The 23,265-nt window shown below is 35.0% G+C and overlaps 1 pseudogene; it reads right to left on the bottom strand.

Moving 5' to 3' along the window:
* Window positions 1–7,912: 7,912 nt before the first annotated feature.
* On the bottom strand, window positions 7,913–7,997 carry LOC116267358 (U2 spliceosomal RNA; annotated as a pseudogene).
* Between the last annotated feature and the right edge of the window lie 15,268 nt (window positions 7,998–23,265).

Genomic DNA, 23,265 nt, shown 5'->3' on the forward strand with positions numbered 1-23,265 from the left:
GGCTGTGACCCACTAATGCTTGTAACTGGCTTTTTTTAATGACTCTCTCTCTCTCTCTCTTTCTTTCTTTTAAATTAGGATACTGACCTTGTGCATGTTTATTTTTTATATAAGGATTAGAATTGACCCTTCCTTTATTTACATATTGTTGAGTCTAGTTTGTTGTACTTAACTTATGCCTTTTTAGTGTCTCAATGAGACTTAATTTATAGGCTAGACCATGAAGTTTAAGTGGTCTTTGTCTGTTTCATTCTCGATGTGGACTGCCTCAAAAAGTGTAGACAAGCCCCAGTTTTTGAGATCTGCAGTCCCTTATCCTTGTTGGCTCCTTTGACCGCCCATTACTTACCAATAAAAAGGCTTTAGTACATAAAATACTAGTTCTTGGCACTTATCTCACAAATCTAGTAGTCTGGCTTAAGCAATAATTGACTCACTTTCGGCAACTCAATCGGTTGGCAGTTTTTCTTTTTCTAATATTTATGTAGGAGAAAGTACCTTCAGGATAAAAACTCCCAAAGCCATACCCTTATGCCTCAAAGGTTCTTAGTTACTTCAGACCTTTGGTAGACCTATGGTAAACGTTTCAACTTAAGTGTCATGTTTGCTACAATTTGCAGCTCATAGAAATAATGCATTGGAACATGACAACAGTCACATGATTGACATACAAAGACTGACTTTTGCAACTGAGATACACTCTCCGAGTGGGTCCTCATGATCTGCAAAGATGGTGTTTTAAATTTGAAGCTTAATTCTCTGGTCATCCAATGGAAACAGATTGCAAAAGGGAGAAGATGAAAAGAAAGGGGTAAACATTTTTCAAAAAGATTTGGAATTCCTTTTCCTTTCTTCAAGTTTTTAGTGCGTACATATTTGTAGTCCCCTACCTTTCTTCATTTGATCAAAGAGGGAGGTTGGGTGGGGTGGGTGTGGGGGGTGGAAGAGAACGTGGGTGTAGCCCACACCTGCTCCCTCTCCATGCATGTCTTTGCTTTTATGGAGTAAGTCAATGCTCAACTTGTCATGGGCAATCCTGATCACGTGTCCAACATCTCTCAATCGCACACATTAGTCAAAGATTTGGTTGTTGAAGATCAGATACAAATTAACAAAAGTGAAACACATTGTGCACTTTGCACTAGTTAGTGGAGCAAGCATAGCAACTTAATCTGCATGAGAAGATATTTAATAACTATAACCATTTGTTATGAACTAACGATGTCTGTTGTGCATTGATTGGTTTCATTTCATGGGGTCTAGTGTACTTAGTTTTTCAATGTGTAACACTAAATATGTCATACAAAATTTCAATGTGTGTTTCACATTCATTATTGATCTTTCTTCCTTACTCATGCTTAATTGATTGCAGTATTGGATATATTTTGAGCAGCTGATCCGCTACTTATAGATTGAGGTAACATGACAAACTAACATTTTTTTTTGTGACGTAGAATTCACCTAAAATGTTAAAAGTTTGAGAGAAAACATTTTTGTGTCTCTACAACCTCTCTCAAAAGAGACTAGAAATCATTACTTATTTCTGATCATTGTATTATATATCAACTTATAGTTTGTGCAAATATATATCAACTCATAGTTTGTGCAATGTGGTGTGTGGTACGACTCATGTATTATGACAAAATTTTCTTGTTGTTGTAAGTGGGCACATATCTAAGCACTGACACTCTTGTTATCATTGTTTTTCTATGTCCTTCAATTGTATCAAAGGATCAATAAGATTTTACACCTACTTTCACGTATGGATCACATTTTTTAATTTATATAGGTTTATTTTGCTTCTCTTTTGTACATGCAAAACCAGATAAGGCTTCTTACAGAACAAATGCAAGTTCTCCTTCAATATTAGAAGTTCATTACAAAATTCTTTTTAATTGTTAAAATTAGCATAATATCATTAATGCATTAAGTTGATTTGTTCTGCTATGCGCGACAATATTTCTCATGTGCTATCACTAACTTTAGGAAGAGTCCATTATGCAGGAGTTCATGTATGGAATCTGCTCGACATGTCTTCCCATTTTGATGCTCATGTATCAAGTTTGAATATGCTATACAACATATTGCTACTTGTTATCATATGAGCTCGATATCTCAGAAGTAATAATCCTTCCAGTCTATACGTATGTAAACAATAATGAATGGAAACCTGGAACTTCTTTTTTTTTGTTTGCAGTAATCTTTGTTTGTTTGTTTTGTTTTGTATCATTTACATGGTTTTAGAACACATGTCTGTCGATCCTATCGCTTCATCGCATGACTTCATCATCAGTTGTACACCAAACCAACAACCAATACAACCTCACATTCAGCTTCATCAGGTTTAGATACATCGTTGCAAGTTGGTGCCAACCTCACTTATCCATATTTCACACATAATAGTGACAACTCTGGAGATGTGTTAATTATAAGTCCTTTAACATAAGGTAATTACATTGCTTGCAGTTGATTCATGACAATGACACTGATTGCCAAGAATAAGTTTGTGTTTGTTAATGAATCTCTTCTTCAACTTGATCCTTCCAGCACTAATTGCACACTTTGGGATCATCATAAGATGGTGGTTTTGTCATCCATTGTTAATTCATTGTCCCAAGAAATTATATAAAGTATAATCTAATGCAACCACTCCAAGGGAGGTGTGGTTGGAACTCAAAGAGATTTACAAGAGCAACCTAGATATACCTGATGAAGTTTAAAACTGAAACAAGAAGTTTGCTTCAAATATTCATAACAGTAGTTCAAAACAAGTATAACACTCATATTCTAAAATTATGAATAAAGATTGGCAAATAGCTCCTTCAAACAAACTTAAAACATTCCTTTTGCAAAACAGGTATTGTTCATGATCAACATTCCTATCCACACGCTCCACAACATAATGGAGTGGTGGAAAGGAATCATCACCATATTCTCAATGTTGCAATAGCTTAAAATTTTTATAAGGAGTACCTTAAAAATTCTAGGATGAATGTCTTTTTATGGTCACTTATCTCACAAATCACACATCTATAAATTTGTTGCATAGCTCAGCACTGTAAGAAAATCTGTTTGTTACATAACTGATCTCACTCCAAGATCCATGTTCGATGCTAGATCTTAGGAGTACATCAACACCAAAGCCTTTATGTACCAAACAGTTCCAATGACCAACCTTGTATAGAAATGCAATTGACTAATTGAAACCCATCAAGTACTCAAATAGCATTGAAACTATCCTCGAAATGACTAAACATGTGCATCCAATAATAGACAATCTATGTTGCTTGGTTCCACTGACCAACAAAACCACCATTTATGAGTCACACTAAATGTTCAACTTAGGAGGTCATTAAGAGTGCACAAATCATCTATCCTCTTAGAGGAATTTTACCATAGAGTAACTAAATATCATTCAACTAATTTAGTAGCCTTAGACAACCAAGTTGTGAAACTAGGTACCTTCTAGGTAGTCATGTGAATTTCAACAATTTTTTCCTTCCACATAAAACATTCATTCTCTCATTATCTCGGTTGAATGAGCCTTCAACCTTTGGCCAAGCAATGTAGCATCCAAACTGGGTTCAAACAACGCCAACTAAAAGTGCAAAACTTGAAGGCAATGATACTTGGATGCTAATCGACCACCAAAGTGACATAACTCCCATTGGTTGCCAATGGTCTATCGCTCTTATAAAAAGTATAAATCCAATAATGATGTTGAATGCTTTAAGATGCGTTTAGTTGCAAGGGGATATGCGCAAATTGAGGGACTAGATTTTTGTGACACATGCACAAGATGTTAAAGCTAATCACCATGAAATGCCTTCTTTTGGATGCTACCTTGATGTCAGAGCCAAATGAATGTATATAATGTCTTTTCTTATGGCAATTTAGTTGAAGACATATACATGGAATTGCTATTAGGTTATGCAGACAAAGGAGAAACCAGAGTATGCAAGTTGCAAAAGTCACTTTATGATGTGCAGTAGTCCTCATGAAATCTGATTGCTAAATTTTCTTCAACTATTTTATCTTTTGGTTTTCAGTAGTCCAAATATGACTATCAATTACTTACATACAGACTCATTTTGTTGTTATAGTATATGTGGATGATTTAGTTATAGTTTGTAATGATGAACAACTAATACAAAAGTTTAACGGCTACATGCACAACCAATTCAAGATGGGTTTGGAAGGGCTCAAGTACATGTGATATACTTGACAAAACAATTTGCACAATGTGAAGCCATCAAATGTTCTTATGGATCAACATTTGAACCTTTTGGCAAGTGAAGGAGAACCTACACAAGGTCCTACTATTTACTGTTGATTGATAAGAGGTCTAAGTTTAACTCACAACTGTACTTTCACATGTCATGTTTGTTCTCCACTCATTGAGCATATTTATGTGATACATTAGTGTGGTATGACAAAGCTCTTAGGTTGCTTAGTTATCTAAAAAAATATCTCAACCAGGGAATTTTATTTCCAACAGAAAGAGAGTTTTTAGTTTATAGCATATAGTCATGCAGATTGTGGAGCCTACAAAATACACATTGTTCAGTAACTGGCTATTGCATTTTTTTTTTGTGCTTTAATCTCATGGAAAACAAAAGAAGCATCAAGCTATCTCATCATTTTCAACAAAATTTGAGTATCGAGCTTTGGTATATATGGCATGTGAAATAATGTGGCTTAAAGGACTATAGAGTGCTTGCAAGTGCAAGTTAATAGATCAACAAAACTACTTTTTGACAATAATGGATGAGACCATGTTTGGAATTCCCTTGGCAGATCACAAACATTTTGATTTTCTTGCATTTGATTCTGTTATACATCATATCATTGTTTGTTTTAATATCATCTTGATATCTCTTCTACAATAATCCTTCAAGTGTATACAATGTAAATATTAATACTGTTTTGTCACAATCTATTTCCTTGTTTTCAATCATTATAGTTTTCCACATTTGCTCTATTTAGAGTAATGGTTATGTCATGTCACATACTTTAGTTCCATACCATCACTGATCCAAGATTTTCTCTTATTAAATGATAGTGGCTGAAAAATCTCTTCATGAATCACGATAATCTAAGACTTCATGGCTAACTCAGGTTTATCTGGTTCATTACAAGATTGCATATCATACTTAATATTTTCATTTTAAGAAAATCATCCTTTAATTATTTTTTGTTGCATTTTATTTGTCTTACACTCATAATTGAGTTCTCTACAAGGAATATATTTTCATAGCATCAATTTATGTTACGAAATTACACTTTTCTTCCTAGCCCTTATTTTTTACATTGATTGAAACATCAGGAACAAAACATGAAAATCCACAAGGTTTTAAATTACTGAGATCAAGTTATTTGTTAGTCCACAACTCATAGGTTGTTGAAGAAACAAATTTTGCATGGACACTATTGAAAGTATTAATAGTAGTCAATAAACAATTTTCTTGAAATGAAATTGTTAGACTAGCTTGCACCAGCATAAACTTGACTATTTTCATTGAGACTTTACTCAATTTTTTTTTATAGAAATCCTATTGGTTAATTATCTTTTTGTTGTCGATTATCTCCGAGTTTTTCAAACATATTTTGTACATCAATTAGTACTAAATTCAATATAATCAAATAGGAATGGCCATAATTATTACTAGAGTAGTATGTTCTTTACGTTGCTATTAATTAGTGGTGATGGCAAAATGTTCATTGCTACAAATCTATCACCAAAAGTAAGATAGTTGACATAGCCATTACTAATTTTCCCGATGTTGATGATGGTTCTCACCTCACTTCCCTACAACAAACAACGTTATCAGCTACAACTCCTAACATGGCCAATTAGTAAAACTCTAGCATTAGCTATGCCATTGCCAAAACTTACTTTGTGGCAAAAGGTTGTGCCATTGCCAAAACTCACCTTCTAGTGATAATGATGCCATTGCAAAAAATTGCAATTTCTAACAACCAATATGACCATTGCTAAGATTGTTTTAGTATAACTGAGCAACCACCTAGAAAATCATCAATGGCTATAAGTATTAACCATTTTAATATATACCTAGCAATGTAAGCAATTAGTATTGCACATAAATCTTAAAGAATAAGATGAACTCATCTTTGAGCATTGACTAAAACTGACTGAGTTTTATTAATTTATAGTCTTTCCAATAGAAACTTATTATCTTTCTTGCTACAAAACATAATTGCCTAAAATACTAGAAAACCATTTGTCTAAAGCACAAAGAGAGAGAGAGAGAGAGATTCGTTTTGGAGAAGCAAAGGAGAATAAATTAGCCAAGTGTTCATTAACCAATTATAGAGACAATATATGACAACATCCAGCAGCTACATATGTGTGTGTGTGTGTGTGTGTGTGTAGTCAATGAATGATAATTATATATATATATAGCAGGCCCCACTTGTTGATCTTTGAAACAAATTCTGTTCGTAACTTCTGGGGTCACACATTTTCTCCAATGGTCAAAACCTAACCTGCATTTACCTGAACCATCGCATGGGGGCGAAAAGAGAACAGAAATCTACATTAGTGCTTGGTGGTATTTTCAACCGTGGGCCCTTGTCAACTTACTTCTTTATTTTCACTTGGAAATCGATTAACTCTTCTAAAATATCGTTAAAAGTAATTAATAAATTATATATATATATATATATATATATATATAAAGCGAGCGAGGGAGAGAGAGATTGGTAAAAAACACACTTTGATTTTAATGTTTAAAATGTTTTTTTGGCAATCTACCCTTACTGATATGATCATAAAAATAGGTTGATGCACAACGTATATTAAGTTCATCGTTTTTTAGACAATGGCTCCCATAGCATCAATATTCTGATAATAAAAAATCCACATTTTTCATAAGGACAACTTCAATCAAACATGTTTTATATCAAAACATTTTTTATAAACATATTAAGATGTTTATATTTTATTTAAAATAATTTTTTGGCAAAAAATTAAAGGGTCTGGTTTTCATCTCAGACCTAAGCATCTGGTTTCTACCAATTTCTCTCAGCTGCTCTCTCTCTCTCTCTATATATATATATATATATATATATATATATATATATCTTGAATGATGTCACTGGTTTTTCTAGTCACCTAACCATCTAATTAATCAGGGTTGCTTGATCCATCATGATAGATGGTTAAGATAAAAACAAAGAGAAAAAGGCTATAGGTAATTTTTTTCCTTTAGTGTTAGTTTACACATTTTTCTTCTTGTTTCTCTTTTTACCGTCTGTTTGCTTAAGATGAATGGCATTGGTTTGATGGCTGTTAGCTTAGATTGCTAGGGTCATAATTTCCGACTATATATTTATAATTCTTCTATTGGCCAATTACATTATTTGAGTCTGCTTTGGCACACAATCATTGGTCCCTGCCGGCTGCTGGGGCACTTTAGTAACTTAATAAGTAAAGTTCCTCTTAGCCATGCAAAAAAGTCAAAAGAAAATTTTAAAAAGAGAGGCGGTGTGGATGAGATTGAGAAGGTGCTGTGGGTACAAAGACTTTATGACAAAGCTTTGATTGGCCAACCAAAAGTAAGGTGCATATAATTCAGGTGGACCAACCCATTAATGAAAATGTCCAAGCAGCAACACAACGCCTCCATTTATGAAATGCAGTACCAGTTTATGGCTAGCTACACAAATGCTTTTTTCCTCACCTCCAAACCCTAAAGTCTATAGCCCCTTGTGATGTTTAGGCTATAGTTGTCTTCTAAGTTATTGTTACATTGCCTCTTTACGATAATCCTTTTTTACTATGAAATTCATTCCTCACAACTGAAAACCACCGAATTAGTCTCTCTCTCTCTCTCTCTCTCCCCCCTCGCTCTCTCTTTGTCTCTCTTTCTCTCTCTCTCATGAAATATCTAGTGGATACTACCAAAGTGAGAAGAGATGCTTATTAGAACTACAGATACTACACTTGATCTTAGCCAAAAGGCCGAGAAAAGTATATGCGCATTAAAAGTAATAGTAAAGGATGATCAAAAGAGCTAGCTTCAGATTTAACTGGATAGATTAATCCCATTTGAGACGATCTAGCAATTCATACGAGTAAGGTGAACATCCAAAAAAAGAGGAACTAAGTAGCAAAGCAACAAAAAGTATTTTCATGAATGATATTGGGCTTTTATGAAGCTTCCAGTAAAGATAACAATCTCAGCCCCTTAAATTAACATTCTTTTTGGAGCAAAAGGTTGCAAATTATAATTATGACTTCGCTTTAACTAGCCCATTAGGCAATCTTAACTTACATAATAAGCATTGCTTTCTACCAACAAAACAAGTTGATGGCCTACACTATTCTATAAATTACTTTCTCAAAAGTTTCTAATGCTTTGTGTGAACTGGGTAGAACAGCTCTTTTTCTCGTGTGTAATTGAAGTAGCTTTTTAAAATTCTTCAGCAGGCATATTCCTATAGGAATATTATAGCTAAAGTCAGAAAAAGTGCATGAAACCCATTTAATTATTAGATAAGAAAAATTCTACTCCTTTCCAAGTTGGAAATACACATATGAAGTTCAATAAATTGACCAGTTTCCTTGTTATGCAAGAAAGGTACTAACAAAGATTGTGGTACCAATTTCGATTTGGACCACTTAGAGCATCAATGCATATTTATCTTTATGAACATGACATAAACAAAGATGAAGAGGAACAACCAACTCAAGTGTAGTACTTATGTGACATAAGTACAAATGTGTCATAAGTACAAATGTGTCATACAGTGCAAAGCAATATTATGTTCTTATTCTTAGCTTTCAGTTCACACAAGTTATAATAATGTGAAAAGTGTCACTTTGATGACAAGAATGCAGGGGTGGGCACTGTGCACGCAATTGCCCACACAGACCAACAAAAATGCTTATTTTCGTATTAATACTTAAAGATAAATTCTTTTGTTTACATATTATTGACCCTTAAAAATTTAAAATTTTATAACTAGTACTTCTTAACAATGATTTTTTTTTAACATTGCCAATATAGCTCAAAATATGGGCAAAAACCTCCGAGGACCGTAGGCAATTGACATGCCAACTGATTTCTGCCATCAGCAAAAGTTCCATGGACATACTTGTGCCAATGGGTTAGACCATCGGAAGATGTCCATCAAATCCCAACAAGCTTAGTGTCATTGGGAAATTTCCCAACCTTAAACGGTGAAGCAATCATAGGTAAAGTTCATAACCCGAATTTTCTAGCTCCACCCATGAATGCAGAAAAATTTGAGTGCAAATTACAGACCTAGAATTTCATGTCTTCACGAGTTGCTTGCCGTGGAAGTTGTTGGACATGTTATCGTCTAGCTAATGCGAACAACTTAATTTTAGAAGTCACAAAAAATCAAAGAAGTAGACTAGCTAGCTACTTAGTTTCTATTCAACATGTATTCTATATAAATTATTATTTGCTTTGATGGGTTGCCTCTAGTGAGTCCAAGTGATCAAAATGCCTTACTATTACAAAGTGCATGTATCCAAAGGAGAAGCTCCAATAGCCAATTCAAATCAAAAGTGTAAGCAAGTGAATCCATAGGCAATATTGTGACATAGAAGTTGCAAGTATTTAAAAACATCAGTATGCTACATGATTGAGTATCATGTTTGTTGTAGTAAAAAACTATACCCAAATAGGAGTCAACAAATATTAGACTTAAATTTTATAAGGAAAAAGAACATAATTAAACCTTGGAATTAGATTTCAGATAATGATAAGTTATCCCCTCTCACCAGTACTCCCCCTTCCCCTTGAGAGAAAAAAGTAGTACTAATAAACTTGTGCATAGATGTGATTTGGTTTAATTTGTTGACAAGATTTTTAGGTTCAAAAACTTTTGTGAATATCACATAGTAAATTTAATGATAATGAAGGTCATTACAAGAGAAAAAATTATATAACATAGCTTCCAGTGAAAATCTACTGAAGATTAGGCCCTCCACCTTTATTACCAAAGGCTAACATATTTGCAAACAAAAAAAAAATTCAGGCCATAAGAGGCTAAAAGCTTTACCAAAACTGCAGGTGGGCCTAGGTCCCATCCATTCTGCCAAACCTACTCTCTTTAAACCACATTTCACTAGCAGACAAAAGAATCATGTTGCAAACTTCAATAGCAAGGTCACTTTAGGACAAAGTTAATCTGCAGCATTGCAGTTTGATGTTTAGACCTATCCTAAACTGGAGGTGACCCTTTAATCACTTATGAACCAATTCTGCTCTTGGACATTGTTAGATTGAATTAGAACACAATTGTGTCCTTGGAGTTCTGCCGAAACACCTGTTTAGTGCCCAATTTTAAAAAAGAAAGCATCCATCTACAGCCCCACAACTTATTCCATATATGTATTTGCGTGTCCTTTTGCTTTAACCAATCCAGCAAATCTCCTGACCTCGTCACTGGACCATGAAACAATATGAAAGTTGTAAAAGTTGTCCTTATCATAGCACCAATGAGTTGATAAGATCCCCGTCCTAAATCAAACTTCAATTCTTTTTTTGTCTAATTGGTTCATTTCAGCTTTCAAATAATGATCTTTGTAGTAGCTCTATGGTCTATGAACAAAGTTTGTTGGTCTACTTGATCTCTATGCCTTAGCTAATTTCTTATTCTCCCTATACTATATTACCAAATGTTAACTCTGAGACCAAAGCATGCACCACAGTTTTCTCTTAACTTTCCTCCTACACTACCAAATAAGACCATCTTGACACTTCTTGCTTTAGGTGGGGGAAATGAAACTGATTTGCAATCAATTCCCAAATAGCCTTTGACACCATGCGTTCAAAAAATAGGTCTTCTTTGTTATCTACTGCCCTTTTGTAGAGGTCACACTTGGACACTAGCTGAATACCTAATCTTTGAATTTTGCTGTCCATTATAATTCTGCTTTCACAATCAATATAAACAGTCCTAATTGCCCTCAGAAACCCTTTTTTGAACCAGATGTATACCCTCCATCCCTCCACAACTTGCCAGCTCTGATAGTGTCTCATATTATCCTTCCAGATATGGTTGTATTTTGTTGGCTTGTCCAAACCAGATCTTGTTTGCCCTTCACCAATTCCATGCAGTTCACATTAGGTCTGAGGCTCCATAGATAGTTAAGCAAGTGACTATTATTACTATTAAGAATTTGTTTGAGACTAGAGCTGCTATCTAATCTTTCAAAAAGGGGATGGTTGACAGCAATCATTTCTGAAATTGGTGGCCCCATCTGTTTATCATACCACACTTTAACTAAACTACCATAATGTATCTTTCAGGAAACCAGGTGTTTTATGGTCTTCATATATCACAACTTAAATCAGAGGAACATATATGGGTTTCATATGGCTTGAATTATAGGTTACATCTATGAAAGAAATCGAGATGATGTTATTACATCCAACTTTGAAAGGGGAAGAACATTTAGCTACATAGCACTATAGAAACTAGGGTCCTTGCTTAATTTACTATACAGGCAATTAATGAAGGCACATATTTCATTATTTGTCATGGTCTATGTGTTCTTTATTCTCAAGTAATTTATTTAATCCATAGATATAGATAACATATTCTTATGACTGCAATCTATCTTTATAAATTAATTATATTTCTTCCTTGATAGAACACCAACATTATTAGCTAGTTCACCTATTGCAAAATTTAAAGAGACCACTTTTCAGTACAACATCAACATAAGAAGTATTTGAGGAGGTGCTAAAGGATGATTATGATTAAATACAAATACACATATGTTAAATTTCCCAATCTAATGATTTCTTAACACCACTTTTGTTGGATAAGTGAATCTTGGATATGCTATCAACAATATAATGCCATCATGTTAATTTTAGAAGTCATGAAAAAGCAAAGAAGTAGACTAGCGAGCTTCCTAGTTTCTATTCAATATGTATTCAATATAAATGATTATTTGCTTTGATGGGTTGTTTAAATGATCAAAAATAAAATCCAAGTGACCAAAAAGCCTTACTACTACAAAGTGCATGTATCTAAAGGAGAAGCTTCAATAGCCAATTTAAATTAAAAGTGTGAACAATTGAATACATAGGCATTATTGTGACATAGAGGTTGCAAGTAATTAAAAACATCAATATGATACATAATTTGTGTATCATGTTTATTGTAGTAAAAAACTACACCCAAATATGAGTCAACAAATATTGGACTTGAAATTTATAAGGACTAAGAACATAATCAAACAATTGGAATTATATTCCAGTTGTTGATAACTTATCCCTTCTCACCAGTACTCTCCCACCACCCTCCCCCCCCCCCCCCCCCCCCCTCTCCCTCTCCCTTGAGAGAAAAATAAAGAGAGAAAAAGTACTAGCAATAAATATGTGCATAGATGTGATTTGGTTCAATTTGTTGACAACATTCTTGGGTTACATCGAAAACTTTTATGAATATCACAAAGAATAAATTTAATGCTAATGATGGTCATTATAAGAAAAAAAGGATATAACATAGATTCTGATGAAAATCTACCGAGGGTTAGTCCCTCCTTCTTTATTACCAAAAAATAACATATTTGCAACAAAAAAAAATTCAGACCATAAGAGGCTACAAGCTTTGCCAAAACTACATATAGGCCAAGGTCCCACCCATTCTGCCACACCTACTCTCTTTAAACCACATTTCACCATAAGATGAAAGAAGTATGTTGCAAACATCAATAGCAGGTTCTCTTTTAGTGAAAATTAATCTGCAACATTGCAGTTTAATGTCTAGAAACCTATCCTAAGCTAGAGGTAACCCTTGAATCACTCCATGAAGCCAATTTTTCCACCGGAGACACTTAGATTGAATCAAAAAACAATTGTGGTAATTTGAAGTTTCGTCTAAACACCTGCTTAGTAACTAAACTTCAGAAAGAAAACATCCATCTGAAGCCTGACAGCTTAGTCCATATATGCATTCACATGTTTTTGCTCGCCAATCCTGCAAATCTCGCAACTCCCTTACTGGACCATGAAACAACAAGAAGGTTGCAAAAGTTGTCCTTATCATAGCACTAACGAGTTGATAAGATACCCTTTACCCAAGCTTCAATTTTCTTTTTGTCTAGTTGGTTCATTTCAGCATTCAAATAATGATATTTATAGTAGATCATCAGTCTATGAACAAGGTTTTGTTGATCTGCTCGCACTCTATGTCTTGGCTCATTTTTTATTCTCCATATCTACTATATTACCAAATAGCAAGCCTGAGACCAAATCATGCACCACATTTTTCTCTTAATTTTCCCCTTACACTACCTAATCATACCTTGGTTGACATTTTTGGCTTTAGGTGGGGGGAGATAAAATTGATTTGCAATCAATTCCCAAATAGCTTTTGACACCGTGTACTCAAAAAATAGGTCCTTTTTGTTATCTACTGACTTTTGGTGGATGTCACACTTGGACGCTAGCTGAATACCTAATCCTTGAAGTTTGCTGTCCATTATAATTCTGCTTTCACTACCAATATAATCAGTTTATATTGCTGTCAGCAACCCTCTTTTGAATCTGTTTGCATCCCAAAATTTTGGTTGGTTTTGGAGTGCTCCAGAAAAATGAGTTTTTATTCTGAAAATGAGAGAAGGAGACTCACTCGTTGGTACAAGGATCGACCGTTTCCAGCGCCTTTACCGGGGGTAATCAACCCAAGGGATATGTTTATTATTGATGTATTTTACTTTGGCTTAAACATTTTTTCCATTCTATATGCGGTGCAGAAAAATATTGAACAAGCTTTTGAAAATGTTCTTGAAGAATCATTTGAGAATGTGAAATATTTTAAGAAAAACTAGAATTGGAAAATCTTTGTAAAGATCATTTGAAAAGTTTGAGAAATCATTTTGAAGTCACTTTAGTGTTCTCTTAAGATTTTAAGTAGGCTTGAGATTTTGCTTGAATTTAGTTACTACTTACTTAGAGTTTCATCTCATCTTGTTAAAATTCTTTTGGAGAGGTGCTTGTAATCATAAGTGATATTAAGTGATTGTGGATCCATGAAAGCATTGATCCTACATGATTGGAAAAGAAAATCATTCATTTCTACCATAACATTCATCTAGAAACATTCCTACCACAACATACATCTAAGTTTTTTTGTTTTGATAACTATCGTATATAAGAAGGAAAAGTTTTTGAAAATAGATTGAGGTTGTAGACCATCAAGCATGCATCCAATATTGGTCATTACTTAAGTTTTGGTGTTGATGAAGTCAGTAAATAAAAGATCATGAGAAATGTTTAAAGGAATGGAAGAGATGCAATATTCTTACAAAAAGAAAGAGAAAGAGAAAAAGTGACTTCAAAGATTACTAGATGGAAGATTTTTAATAGGAGGAAAGAAAAAGAGAAATATATATATAAGAAATTTGTAGGAGAAGACATTTATCTTAAATAGACAAACAAAAGGTTCTAGAGAGAGAAAATAGAACACATGGATATATGCGTTTATATGTATATGAAAATTTGTAAAATAAAATGTGGAAACATAGAAAGAGAGACAGATGAAGGAATTATCATGTGCACATATATGTATATAACATGTATATACATATGTGTCTTCGTAATATTAAAAATCAAGAAAAGACTTAAAATAACCGACTTCAAGTTTGATGTAGGTCGGAGGGGAGCTTGGACTCATGTAAAAACCTAAGCTAAGTCTCCAAAGCTATATTAGAAATGGTATTTGCTTTCAAAAATCTTTTGTAAAATATGATTTATATATGAACATAAAATGTTATTATTTGGTTTGTTACAAGGGATATGTTTCTTCCACCGTTGGGTATGAAAGAAAACTAAGTCAAATGATAAGATACTCATTAGGGTTTTTAATAGGATGATAGAAAAGAAACTAGCCCAAGATGACATGCGAATGCATATTAACATGTACATATTTGTGAGGGTTTTCCTCGGGTTGAACAAATCTCAACCTCAAAATTATTATGAGGATAAAGATAAAGAACCCCAAACCACACTTTCATTCTTACCATACATTTACATATAAATGAAAAACTAAACAACTATGCATGAATAATATATAGACAATATTCAAGGAAGGAAAGAGAGAGCATGATAGAAAGATAAATGTTCAACTAGGAGGGAGGGCATGATGTAACTATAAAATGATATATCATCTCATCTTTTCATGCTTCCGGTGCACTCGAGTATAGCCTCTTGACTCTAAAATAGAAATTGAGAACTATCTCCTTTCACTATGGGGAAATGAGGAAAAGATAAAAAGGGAAGCAAAACAAGGCTATTTTCAAAAAATGAAATAACATGGTTTAAGCATGAAAATAAAAGATCATCTCATCTTCTTATGCTCCCGGTGCACTCAAGCGTAGCCTCTTGAATTTAAAATATAGATTGAGGGCTATCTGTTTTGGCCATGGGGAGAGGAAGAAAAGAGAAAAATAGGAGGAAGCAAAAGAACAACAAAATGTATTCATGAAAAAAAGCATGATTTAATCATAAAATGAAATATCGTCTCATCTTCTCATGCTCCCAGTGCACTCGAGCATAACTTCTCGACTCTAAAATAGAGGTTGGAAGACTATCTCGTACGGCCATGGGGAGATGAAAAAGAAAGGAAATGAAAAAACCAAAACAATACTATATTCAATAAAAGAGAAAACATGATTCAATCATGAAATGAAAGATCATCTCATCTTTCCATGCTTCCGGTGCACTCGAGCATAGCCTCTTGTCTCTAAAATAGAGATTGAGAGCTATCTCCTTTGGCCATGGAGAGATGAAGATGAAAAGAAAATTAAGAAAAGAAGATGTGAGATATTGATTACATACCTCTAGTGAGAATGATTTAGGGAACACCTTAGCTTGAAATGGTCTTCGGCTTCCTTGAGTTGAAGCTCTAAAATGGTGAAGTTGTGGTTTCCAAGAGAGTTGTGACTTGATAAAGCTTGCTTCTATATAACAACCCGACCCACTCCCGGGCTCGGGCCCCTGGTTCGACGGATCCCAACCCCCTAGCAGTTGTTTCAATCCTAAAAAGGCTAAGAACCAGGACAATCATCTCATTAATAGCCTTCCTTTATAAGCCCTTGAATATCTCTCACAATCTTCGATACGGGACTAAACTTTTGGGGTGTTACAATCTACCCCCCCTTAAGGCACACGCGTCCGCGCATGTGGGACCCCAAGTCCGAGTGTTGAACCGGCTCTGAATACCACTATAACAATCCGACCCACTCCCGGGCTCGGGCCCCTGGTTCGACGGATCCCAACCCGCCCCCTAGCAGTTTCGGTTCCAATCCTAAAAAGGCTAGGAACCAGGACAATCATCTCATTAATAGTCTCCCTTTATAAACCCTTGAAGATCCCTCACAATCTTCGATACGGGACTAAACTTTTGGGGTGTTACATTCTAAGTGTTGGAGAAAGAGAGAGGGAGTGAGAATGGAAGAGGAAGAGGGAAACGGAAGAAGAAGACTAAAATTTCTAAGTCTTCAAATGAAAATTTGCTAAAGCTTCTCCAAGGGCTAGCTCATGCCCAATAGAGAATATTGTGAGGATATTTATAGAGAGTTTTGGAGCCAAATCTCAAAATTCGAATTCAAAATTTGAATTAAAGAGAGAAGAATTTTGGATCCAAAATTCAAAATTTGAATTCAAGATTAAATTAAAGAGGAAAGAGTTTCGGAGCCAAAATTCAAAATTTGAATTCAAGAGGGAAGAGGTTTGCAGCCAAAATTCAAAATTTGAATTCAAGATTTGAATTCAAGAGTGAAGAGCTTTGGAATTCCTGATTTGGATCTAAACTTAGATTTTGGATCTAATTTGGATTTGATTATTGGATTTTGGATTTGGATCTCACGTCTAAGGTTGGGTTTTAAATTTGAATTTTGTATTTTGAGTTTGAAATGCTTGATTTGGATCTAGACTTGGGTTTAGAAATTAAATTTGTTTTGGGTCTAAAATCTAAATTCAAATGATAAAATAGTAGTCTTTTTTGAAAAATTTGGGGTGATAACAGAATGAAAAGTATTTCCTCCATTCCTCCATAGCTTGCCGGGACATGCTTTGATATTGTCCCATTTATCCTTCCAGATGTGGTTGTATTTCATTGGCTTGTCCAAACCAGTTGATCTTGTTTGTTCTCCACCACTTCCATACAATTCACTTTAGGTCTGACATTGCATAGAAAGTTATACAACTCACCATTATTACTATAAACAATTTTGTTTGAGAGTAGAGCTGCTATCTAATCTTTCAAAAACGGGATAGTTGACATCAACGGCTTCTACAATTGGTGGGTCCATCCATCTATCATGCCACACTTTAACTAGACTACCAACATGTTCAGGAAACCAGATGTTTATGGTCTTCATATATTACAACTTAATTCATAAGAACATTTACAAAGTTTATAAGGTTTGAATTGTATCTGTCAAAAAAATGAAGATGATGTTATTACCTCCAACTTTGGAAGGGGAAGAACAGGTAGAGGAAGGGAGTAGTATTAGATCAACATCTTCCAACGAAGGGGTGATAGGCTTACAACTGATTGAGAAAGGTGAAGAGGGAAGATACACCCTAGCTAAACTTAGATAAAGGACAAGGAAACATGCTTGACCATCTTGAAAGAATATACTACACAAATAATCAAGAAAATTACAAGAGAGAATTTAGTTCACCTATTACAAAATTGGGAGACACCACTTTTCAATACAACATCAACATAAGAGGCATGTGAGGAGGTGTCAAAGGACAGTTATGATCGCGTACAGATACATGCATGATAAATTTCCATTCAAATGCTTTCTTAATGCTATTTTCGTTGGACAAGTGCATCTTGTATTCAGTCTTTTTTCCCCTTTTCATTTGAATTTTTGCAATCTTGCTTAGAACAAACTCCTTTCTAACAATGAGACCATGTCAACTTTTATCCAAAACTGTACTTTGTTGCACTGAATCCATGTTTCAAAGCATAAGAATTGTACAACTTATTCATGTGGTCCTCGTTACCAAATTGGATTCCTACCATTGGAATAGTATTTCCAATGCCAACACGTGTAACATTCTGCCAACTGGAACTACTTTGTCCTTCATGTTCATTTCTATCATCACTTGCAACAATAGTACTTCCAAATTCGCCATTCACACATTCACCTGAAGGAAATAATCCTTTCAGCTACTTTGTTCATGTAGCTAGTATTTTCATTATGTTCTCCTTTAATTGCCTGAGATTTGAATTCATCGCGACCAAAGGACGATGATAGCACTGTAACCGGGCAATCTGCAGTACAAAATATATCGGCCATTTAAGTTATTCCATGGATGAGTTGGTTTACTAGCTTATAGGTAAAACTAATGTCCATTTGAGTTCCACGTGTCAATGTTTCATTAATTTTAGGCGAAAGACAATAGATGATTTGGTTGCAAAATGTTCAATTTGGTTGCAATAGACATTGTGATATATAAAGCGATCAACTTTAATGACCAACCAATTCATGGTGAAGATTTGCTGGGGAAAAATAGTTTGGCAAGTTCAATACCTGTTGCTATAGCATTTCCTTTGTCATGTTCGCAATCAAGCGAGCTTGTAAATAGGTGGAAACATTTGTTCGATTTCTTTGAATGTCCAACCATCCAAATGAAATTTCAATTCTATAATAATTGTATGAAAATGTAAACGTATTACGCACACGATTTGGACCAAAGGCATATGGAGATCTACTCGCTGCATCTTACAGCCTCGTCAATGAGTAGTTACATTGCTCTATTTGTTCTTTCAACATGGCTTCTTACAATCCTATTTTTTTATGTTTCATTGCTTCATACCATTGTGGTTGACTAATATGATTACGATAGCATGGTTTGATGTTTTCTTTAGATTCTATTTTCTTTTTCACCAAGACAAAAGTGGGTAGATTTCTTCACCAAGGAAAAACAGGTAGCTGGTAAGTGTGATTGAGTCCAACCCTTCATGCCATAGGGAAATGGCAACCAACTGGGAATGACGAATGACAATTGGCAACCACTCTCACAATGGAAAAAAGCTGCAAGTTTGAAATGCAAACTTTAACAAAGAAAGTGCACAAAAAGGCATTGAGATAAAAGCACAAGCTAACAGAATAGCAGGCTCTAGGGGTGGAGATAGGCGGGGGGCTCCATGGTGCGTAAAACTTTGAAGTTACTTGTTGGACCTTGTTGGACCTAGGTTCAGTTATATGGGACAGCCCCACGAGACCCCGATCACTGCCTGCCACCAAGGCCAACTGAAAATTGGTTAACTATGTATTTAATACCCCATGGAAAAAAATTTTTGGCTCCACCCTTGGTAGCAGCTTTCTACTGCCGTATTTTTCAAAACAAGTGAAGCATCTCTTTGTCATAATCTGTTTTCTAATTTGACAATTGAAAGTTATCTTGTCCTGATTTTTAGTGTCATCATGTGTTTTACTATCCCTTTTTTATTATATGACGTCTTCCTATTTTCTATTGATCAATAATGAATACTGTTTTCCTAAGGAATTATATGTCAACAATAAGCAACTTTCATGCGTGTGGGTTCTTTTCATTTCTTAGTTAATATTCTGCCTGGTTGTGTTCTCAAGCCTTGTATCTTTAAAATGAGAAACTTGGGACAGCATCCATATGTCTAACTTTTCCCTTTTTTTCTGATGCTGCTCCATGAGAAGAAGTTCCTTTGTACTTCTAAAGGTAGCCACACTACGTAGTGTGGATTTCCAACGTGGTACCAAAGCATGAACTATCACTGCTGTTTCTTGATTTCATGTGACGCAGTTTTGAATTCTGTCTGAGTGTTGATTTTCTATCGACTTGTTTCTTGGTGTCGATATCTCTACGTTAGTTTTATTCCTTCAAAGTTCGTGTTCAAAAGTCTATCTTCCCATCATTTTATGTCTAATATTTATTCCTTGGTGTCACAGCTAGTCATGCAACTGCTTTGTGCTGTAGCCTCTTGTATTGCTGTCTTACTACGTACGGAGATGCACCAGCTTTAATTTGTTTACCAAATTGCATATCAAAACATGCTCACCTCATTCATTCTAGGATAATTGTTTCAGCTTTATATTTTCCATGAAAGGAGATCAGTCCATCTGACTAGAGCCCTCAACCTAAAACCTTTTAGTAGAGGAAGGTGAAGAATGCATTTGTTGGATATATATAGATATTGATAGACCTTTCTCATAATTAAAAAATCTTGGCAACTAGATCAAATCTGCAAATTATCTTACGCTCGACTTGTCTCAGTGACTTGTTTCTACAAATAGGGCTGAAGGTGAACATGAGTCCCGGTACCCAGGGGTAGAGCCATGAATTTTTCATGAGGGTAACCAAATTATAGTTTTAAAATTTTGACTATGTCAAATTTTCAGAATTTTATGTAGGATAAATGAAATTTTTAAAATTAACATGTAATTTTTTATTTTATTTTGTTTTATTTTATTTTTATTTTTATTTTTTTGGAGGGGGGCCAGGGCCCCTACCGGCCCCCTGCTTCTACCCCTGCAAATACCGGATGGGTAGTCCGGTACTTAGTACTTGATGGGCCGGGCTTGGGGTGATTATTTGACCTCTAGTTCAGTCTGATAAAAGAAACTGGTCCATTGGACCGGGAAGCCCTGACATAGCCAGATATATACATTTAAATTAACCGCAGCTCGCTCTCTCTCTCTTTCTATATATATATATATTCTTCACCATTATGCCAGCAGACGGTTTCCTTAGAAACTATTAGTTTGTTATCAATAACTTGGTTTAGAAACTTTTGATACTTCATCGAGCATTCCCTTACAAACTCTTGATGCATCGGCAAAGATTTTTAAGATATTAGAAAATGAAATATTAAAAGTTTTAAATAAGAGTGAGCATTGAACCGGTAATGGGCATGAAGATGAGGGTCGGGCCCAGCCCAGCCCGATAAATAAACGGGATGGGCCTGAGCTGCCAACGAGTCCTTTGGGCCTGCCTGAGCCTAGCTTTCTCTAGCCTTGGACTGGGCCAGGCCGGCCTGATGCCCAGCCCTAGGTAAGGTATCGCTGATTGCCAACAGTATTTCAGAAATAATAAGATGGTTCCTGCTAACCATTATATTTTATTTTCTTAAAAAAAATTCTCAGGCCCTTCAAACCGTAGAAGTGATACTTTGGAATTATAGTTATAGAATATCAAACAGACCTTGAATTTGGAAGTAGAATTTTCCTCTTTCACCATGTTCGAGAAGAACTTCTCCGGAAACCTTCTTCCAGAACTGGCATCCTTCTTCAAAAAGAATTCTTCAGGGCCATCAAACGCCCTTAGATTTTCTCTCTCTTTTCAAAACCTTTTTCGAAAAAGAAAAAGAATTTCTGTACTGAAAGAACTTTCCTTCCAAGCTATCATAATAAAGCCATTAAAACCCATACTTATCAGCCTAATTTTACGAAAGAAAAGGTTTTTACAAGGTAAGACTTCATTGCCTAAAGGACACTATCAACAAGTGTTCCAACTTTCAAGAACTTTCTTCAATAGAAAATTTTCAAAAAATGGTGGAACAAAATGCCAAGAATATCTTTTCAGACAAAATTACAGAAAAGATGGCTAAATAAAATATACGCTTAAAAGTTTCGCAAAATTAACTTGGACACCCATTTTGAAAACAGCTTTTTGAAATGTACCTGCTATTGTTCTAAATATTTTGAGAAAGAGAACTCTTCTTGAAGACAGCTCGATGTAAACAATTTTAAATCAAATTAATCAGAAAAAAAAATTAAGAGATTTTTGTCACTGGAACTTGAAAATCTTTAATGAACTCAAGGGACTACAACTAATTTCGTCGATTAAGCGTATGTAAGGCAATAGTCGAAATAGGTATCTGCTGCAGCCCTGTAGATGGGTGGGAAAAAATAGTGGGAAAAGCTTTATTGAAAGAAAAAAAAAATGTGACAAAGAGAAGAAACATACCAGCTTTAATCGTCAAAATTTCTAAGACCCTTTTAACTTAAGAGTGCTTTTTGCTTTTTAAAAGCAGCATGGCCATTTCTTTCATCATTACTCTTTCCTACCTAGAATAAGGGCAATTCTAAAATGCGCTCTCATTTGACAGAGCAATTCTAAAACCTCATATTCGAATTTATGACTGAAAGGTGCCCCTTTCTGGAGTTCTTTATCGACAAATAATAATGACCGACAGCTGACTTTCAGAGGGGTATTCCTGTTGCTTATCTGGACACTGATAATAGGCTCTCTAAAGTGATCATTCGAGCTTCTTCAAATCGAATTTTTTTAGCACCGGCTTTGCATAATGATATATGGCCTAGTAGTGCAACTATTAACTTGTCCAAGAATCATAAAATTCGAAACTTGATTAAAAATAGAAATGAGCATTTTCATTCAATGCTGAATTAAAGTCCTGGGTGATGATCAAGATGAACTGATTTACCAATACGGTCAGCTCATCTTCAACAATCTAGATTGAAACTTATCATAAGACACGAGTTTAGTTGTAGAGCTTTGGCGTTTACCTCGATATGACGAAATATCGCAAATAGTAACTGACAAGTGCATATTTTGTTCTTGGAATGTGCTAGAATATTGTAGTTAACTAATTGCCCAGCACGTTTTGGTATCTGCAGAACAATAATATCATGACTAAGTTCCCAAGACGAACAGATTATTACACGTTTGTTCATGTCAGGGATGCTTACTACCGGCCAAGAAATTTTCTGTTATCTGCCCACAACGATTCATAAAAAATATTACTTAGCACCCCAAAACATTGTTGTGGCGAGGTCAGTCAGTTTATTATATGTTGCTGTATCTTACAAGGTTTTGCAACATCGAAGTCAGTGCATGAACAACATTTCAAGCCACAATCTACGACAGGAGAAAATTTCATACTCACAAATAATATTATTTAATTAGAAAAGATTGAAGAGATCAACCTACTCATCAAAATAGCCACCATCCTCTATAAGAGGCACTTACCGTTGATATGTATTTCATTGTTTTGAACACCTTTTGGATTAACGAACAATGAGTAGGACCCAATGGGTTATGTGGACAACAGAGATAAATTCAAGACAGCAAAGGAGGAGAGGCTTGGGCTCAATCTATCCCTCTAAGTTGCCAAGCATAGGAGCCAAGGGAGAGCTTGGAGAGGGAGACCCATTTTGCAAGATGCTGAACTCAATAAAGAGGACAGACTAGCCCTTCTCTAAGGAATTAAGACAGAGAGCTTAGGCAAGGAACC

Source organism: Nymphaea colorata, chromosome 13 (genome assembly GCF_008831285.2).
Source record: "Nymphaea colorata isolate Beijing-Zhang1983 chromosome 13, ASM883128v2, whole genome shotgun sequence".
NCBI classification, from domain to species: Eukaryota; Viridiplantae; Streptophyta; class Magnoliopsida; order Nymphaeales; family Nymphaeaceae; genus Nymphaea; species Nymphaea colorata.